Source organism: Camelus ferus, chromosome 9, assembly GCF_009834535.1.
Source record: "Camelus ferus isolate YT-003-E chromosome 9, BCGSAC_Cfer_1.0, whole genome shotgun sequence".
Classification (NCBI taxonomy): domain Eukaryota; kingdom Metazoa; phylum Chordata; class Mammalia; order Artiodactyla; family Camelidae; genus Camelus; species Camelus ferus.
The window spans coordinates 77,126,273-77,132,772 of NC_045704.1; positions in this window are offsets into that span (position 1 = coordinate 77,126,273).

Sequence of the window (6,500 nt, forward strand, 5' to 3'; positions counted from 1 at the left end):
CTTCAGTGTGTTATGCCACACCCTCTCCAATAAAATCTGAATATCAGCCTTGATTCAGGCTTGCAAGGGAAGCTTCCAGATTTGCTCCTTCCTTGGGTCCTCTACCTCAGCCCTAGAGGTAGTGGTTGCTCCTATAGCCACTATTTCTGTGTTCTTAAGAGCTTTCCTTATCCTTAGTAACCAAGGTAATTAATCCCCTGTTACTGATTAGTAATTCTTTATATTATACTTTCCCTGTTCGTATTGCTGTGTGTTTTCTAGTCTCCTGACTGGAGCCTGACTGATAGAGTGGATTAAGATACCACTCATAAGGGTGCCACTTCATTAGGTTGGTTGATAACACTTGACTGTAGTCTGGTATAAAGGATTCAACTCAGTAAGTTTGTTGCGAATTATGTGAGTGAATCAGACTAGCTCCTTCTAGAAGTTTGAGAACTAAGAATTGTCCAGTCTTCAGAAGAATGGAGAAGACTTGTATAGTTGTCATATGAGGATGCTCATGCAAAAGAGAAGCCAAGATAAATAACTACCCTGAAGCTGCATTGCTTCTTGCTGCCTTCTAGTTTTGGGGGGTTTTTGTTTTAGGTTTTTTGTTTTTTTTGTTTTTGTTTTGGTTTTGGTCTGGTCAGTAGATAGCCTCGCAACTTCTCTGTTTTCTATTGAGATGGCCTGAGCATCTTCTTGAAACCCAGAAGCCTAACTCTGATTTGTTTTATTGTAACCACCCGGGATCCCTGATCAGTGAAGGCCTTCTTGGCATTTCCTTTACATTTATTTAATCCTTATCTATCCATACTCAGCACCAGTAAGAAAATGTCATCTACTTGATTGGACTTGGCAAAAAAAATCAAAAAAGAAGTCCTAGGTACAATTGGTTTTCTTTATAGAAATGGTCTGCCCAGAGACTAAAGGGGGAGGTACAGGTATGGAGGAAGAATGGAGTATGAATGAGGGCAACCATAAATCTCATAGTGTCCAATCTTTTCCTGGATAATAAATTCTAGTCCATATTCCTTCTATATCGCCCAAACTTTTTATTTCTCCTACAGAGTATTAGCTGCAGATCAGCTGCAATCACATCTATCCCATTTTCCTCCTATTTATTCTTCTGTTAAATGTTGCAAATTCTGTCCTAAGCTCATACCTTATGCTATACCTTATGCATTCATTCGTGTGGTGGAGACTGCCCACTGTTCAAAATCCATTCTTCTCTTCTTCCATAGCAATAGAATTGTTTGACTACTTATCCTCCCCCCCCCCCTTTTTTTTCTTTCAGCTCAGTTGACATAGCCATGAGACCAACTTCTGACCAACAGGATGGAAGTGGAAGCAGGAGCATTTTTTAAGAGCTTACTAGCATATAGTTCATTTTTTTCCCTCTTCCCTGACTGAATTCTGTTTCTTAGAACTTTGATATGATAGCTAGAGCTTTATCTTCCACCAATAAAAAGAGAGGCTCATCCTAGGGATGGCAGACTGAAAAACTGAGGAAGAATGGAATAGGCTTGCCATACCACTCCTGGATGCTCTGCCTCTAATATTTTATATCAGAAAGGAACTTCTGATATAACTTTCTTTGTAGGTTTCTGTCACTCTCAGCAAAACAAATCCTAACATTACAGATTTGGAATCTTGAATTGTATACTAGGTAACAAAACCTAAAATATTTAACGTTAGCTTAGTGAAGGAGGTTGGATGTCAAGCAATATGGACACAGATATTGGGAGCTGGAAAGCTGAAGACTTGGTATGCAGCATCCTAACATTTTATCTTTCATTCTAGCCCCTCGTCTTTATCTTTTATTTTCAGCCCTTCTCCAGCCTTTGGGATTCTTGACTAATCTTGATTTTCCTAGCATTACCCTATTAGTGCCCTAAGAATGTTTAAACACACTCACTCTTGTAACTGCTTCCCCTCTTCACTGTCTTGACTCCATGAACTCAAGCATTTACCGCTTTGCAGGATCCCATTCCTGAAAGGAGAATTTCAGACAATTGATAAACTTAATAATTCAAAGTTTTAAAGTAAATTTATATCACAAAGCACCTGCTTTATATGCACTGTTTCCCAGTGGAACTGTTCATCAATAACACTCATAACCTACTGGAAAACAACTAAGAAGTTGGTATTAGCCAGAAATCAGTGACTAACATAAAACCATTGTACTTCCAGATCATTGTTTCTCCCTCTTCTCTGAACCTCCCAGCTCCTCTGAAGTTCATGGCATCAGATTATACCATCCACCATCCCTCAGTGGTTCGTGTGGGCCACAGGCATCAGAAGATGCTCCCCTAGCATTTTAGTACTTAGAGCTTAACAAATGTCTCAATACCTCTTTCCTCACTACTGCCAGAATTCTTAGTAATTCCAATACCCACTGAACAATCTTTCCAATTCTCAGGGCTCTCGATTTCTCGATCTCCTGACTTTCAAAGATTTTTTTCTTCCGCTTGACCTCAGCTGCCATTTCCCATGGTTACACCCTAGAATGGGCCCAGCACCAAGAACTGAAACTTCTCCAGTTTGTACTTCAAACATTCCATTCTCTACTCACCAACTCCTCTGTTTTCCACTTACTTCCCACTAATATCCTTCCCCCAAATTCTTTAACTCCCCTGGGTCCTCCCCTCTATTGTTCCTGCCAACTTTTCACTCTCCATTGCAGTCCCTTCAGCCTCCAGGATAGTGAGGCATTGCAAGCCTCACTTCCTTGCCCACCCAGCTTAGTTTCCACAGTCCCATATTATAAATCACTTCCTTGTAAACAGTCTCAGTTCCCTTGCTGTGGTCTCTCTCCATCACACTTGTCTAGTAATACCCTAGTCCTAGTTAAATACATATCTTAGCCTACTCTGTGCCTGCACATGACCAGAGAAAAATATACAGTCATGCTGACTGGCATCTCTTTAAGTTCATGACCATAAACCTCTGGAACTCTGGGCTTGTGTGAACCGAAGAGTGAGTGCATCCTTACCTTTTGCTCCCTAAGTGCCTCTCTAGCCTCACCCTCACCCAACCTGCTAGATGCCATCGTGCACCTTTCAGATTTCCCCTCCTGAAATCAGGCAAGGGGAAATTATATTTGTTCATCTCCCAGTTTGTGGGTGTGGCTGCCCCCAGGAGGAGGGTGTGACTTTGAGCAAGGCAGCTCTTATCTGAGGGCAAGTCTGAGAGACCCAGTTAGAGCTGTCAGCCACCCGCACTCCCGCAGCTAGGGAGAATGAGTGCTCCCGTGGCTCTGGCCAAGCCCTCTTGCTCCTCAGGGCCTTTGCCCTTCCTCTTCCCTCTGCCTGGCATGCTCTTTTCCTCAGTTTCCAAAGGACTCATCCTCAACTTCCCTGATGCCCAAGCTTAAGCACCTCATTTGGAGAAGTCCTCCCTGACCGTAGTATGTAAACTAAACTGTATCTCTCAATGTTCTCACCTGTTACTCTGCTTTATTTTTCTCCATAACATTTAGCAACCGCGGACTTTAGATATTTCTTACTTCAGCTACTTGTTTTGGCCTTCCTCTGCTAGAGGGTTTGCCCCATGAGTGCAGAGCTCTGGTTTGCTTATGTTTATATCTCCAGTGTCCAGAACAGTCCCTGGTATACAGTGGGTACTGTATATATACTTGTTAAATGCACAAATGAATATGCCTTGAATTCCTAGCAGTCAGTTCACAGAAGACAAAGGGATTTAGTGGAAGGATCTTAGTTGAGTTAGACTGATTTTTTTAAAACAACTTCAGTGATTTATAACTGACATACCATAAATTGCACACATTTATAGTATAAACTCAATATGTTCTGACATATGTATACACACATGAAACCATCACTTACCATAATTCAGATAAGGACCATATGCTTCATCTCCACTTTTGTAATCCCTTTTATAAATGGCAGGGTGGTACTGGGGATGGATGAATTTAATGTGCTCATTAAAGACCTCCCACTATCTTCTCAGCACAGGTACATGCTCCTGTCCTTTTTTCTTTTTGTTTTTAAAGATTGACATATAACATTTTTTAGTTGACATTAAACATTGTCAAGTTTGAAGTATAAGTTTGAGGTGTATAAGTGTTAGTTTGATACATTTATAGATGGAAATTTTGTAATCCCTTCTTCCTGCCCTTCCCCATCCCCAGGCAACCACTGATTTGCTTTCTGCTTTCAGAGTATGTTGCATTTTCTAGAATTTTAGATAATTGGATCAATTATTTGGGTTTTTTTTTTCTGGTCTGATTTTTGGTTTTTTTTTTTTTCTGGTCTGATATTTTTTTCATTCAGCATAATAATTTTGAGATTCATCCATGTTGTGTGTAATTCAATAGTTCATTCCTTTTTTTACTGAGTAGTATTCTATTAGTTTATCATTCAGTTTGGCTGTTGTATATTTGATGCGCCTACAGTTTGGGGCTATTTAAAAAATGCCTCTAGGAATATTCGTGTACAGGTTTTTATATGGATATATGCTTTTGTTTCTCTTGGGCAAACACTTAGGAGTGAAATGACTGGGTCACATAACAGATGAATGTTTAACTTTTTAAGAAATAGCCAAATTGTTTTGTGGTTGTACCATTTTATGTCCCTACCAGGAGTGAGCTTTCTAGTCGTTCTACATCTTTGCCAACATTTTACTTCACTAGTCTTTCTAATTTTAGACATATAGTAAGAATGTAGTGGTATCTCATTGTGGTTTTAATTTGCATTCTCCTAATGACTAATAATGTCAAGGATTTTTTTTAACAGTTTTTTTATTGAGTTATAGTCATTTTACAATGTTGTGTCAAATTCCAGTGTAGAGCACAATTTTTCAATTATACATGAACATACATATATTCATTGTCACATTTTTTTTGCTGTGAGCTACCACAAGATCTTGTATATATTTCCCTGTTCTATACAGTATACTCCTGTTTATCTATTCTACATATGCCCTATTCTACATATGCCTGTCAGTATCTACACATTTCAAACTCCCAGTCCTGTCCCTTCCCACCCTCCTCCCCTCTGGCAACCACAAGTTTGTATTCTATGTCTATGAGTCTGTTTCTGTTTTGTATTTACATTCCTTTTTAATTTTATTTTAAGATTCCACATATGAGCGATCTCATATGGTTTTTTTCTTTCTCTTTCTGGCTTACTTCACTTAGAATGACATTCTCCAGGGACATCCATGTTGCTGCAAATGGCGTTATGTTGTTGGTTTTTATGGCTGAGTAGTATTCCATTGTAATGAATATGCTACATCTTCTTTATCCACTCATCTGTCGATGGACATTTAGGCTGTTTCCATGTCTTGGCTATTGTAAATAGTGCTGCTATGAACATTGGGATGTAGGTGTCTTTTTGAAGTAGGGTTCCTTCTGGATATATGCCCAGGAGCGGGATTCCTGGGTCATACGGTAAGTCTATTCCTAGACTTTTGAGGAATCTCCATACTGTTTTCCACAGTGGCTGCACCAAACTGCATTCCCACCAGCAGTGTAGGAGGATTCCCTTTTCTCCACAGCCTCTCCAGCGTTGTCATTTGTGGACTTTTGAATGATGGCCATTCTGACCAGTGTGAGGTGATAACTTATTGTAGTTTTGATTTGCATTTCTCTGATAATTAGTGATACTGAGCATTTTTTCACGTGCCACTTGTATTTCTTCCTTGGAGAATTGCTTGTTTAGGTCTTATGCCCATTTTTGGATTGGGTTGTTGTTTTTTTCTTATTATGTCATATGAGCTGCTTATATATTCTGGAGTAGAGGATTTTTTTCATGTGTTTATTTTCCATGTGTATATCATCTTTTGTGAAGTGTTTGTTCAAATCATGCCTTTTTTTATTGAATTATTTTCTTATTATTTGGTTTTGAGAGTATATACACAGACCTATATACATATATATTTTTTAATTTTTAGTGAAAAACTTAGTTTTTTAGTAAAACCTTTAGTTAAAAAACTTGGATGTTTTAGTAAAAACATCCATTTGAATGCAAGTCCTATATAAAATATGTGATTTGCAAATATTTTCCCCCAGTGTGTTTTGATTTTTCATCTTCTTACTAGTGCAGAAATTCTTTATGTTGATGAAGTCCAATTGATCAATTTTTTTGTAATGGATTATGCTTTCAGTGTTACATCAAAGAAATTTTTGCCTAACCTAAAGTCACAAAGATTTTTTTATTTTTTTCTAAAAGTTTTAGGTGTTACATTTAGGTCTAAAATCCTTTCTGAACTAACTTTTTGTATGATGTGAGATATGGATTAAAGTTTATGTTTTTTGCATATGGTTATGCAATTGTTCCAGTATCATTTGTTGAAAAGACTGTGTTTTTGCCATTGGATTTCCTTTGCATCTTTGTTGAAAATCAATTGTCCACATATGCATTGGTCTATTTTTAAACTCTCTATTCTGTTCTATTGATCTATTTATCTATCTTAATGCCAATCCTTGTAATTAATCCTATATTAATTACTTTATAGCTTTATAATAAGTCTTGAAGTCAGAGAGGGCACAACTAGTC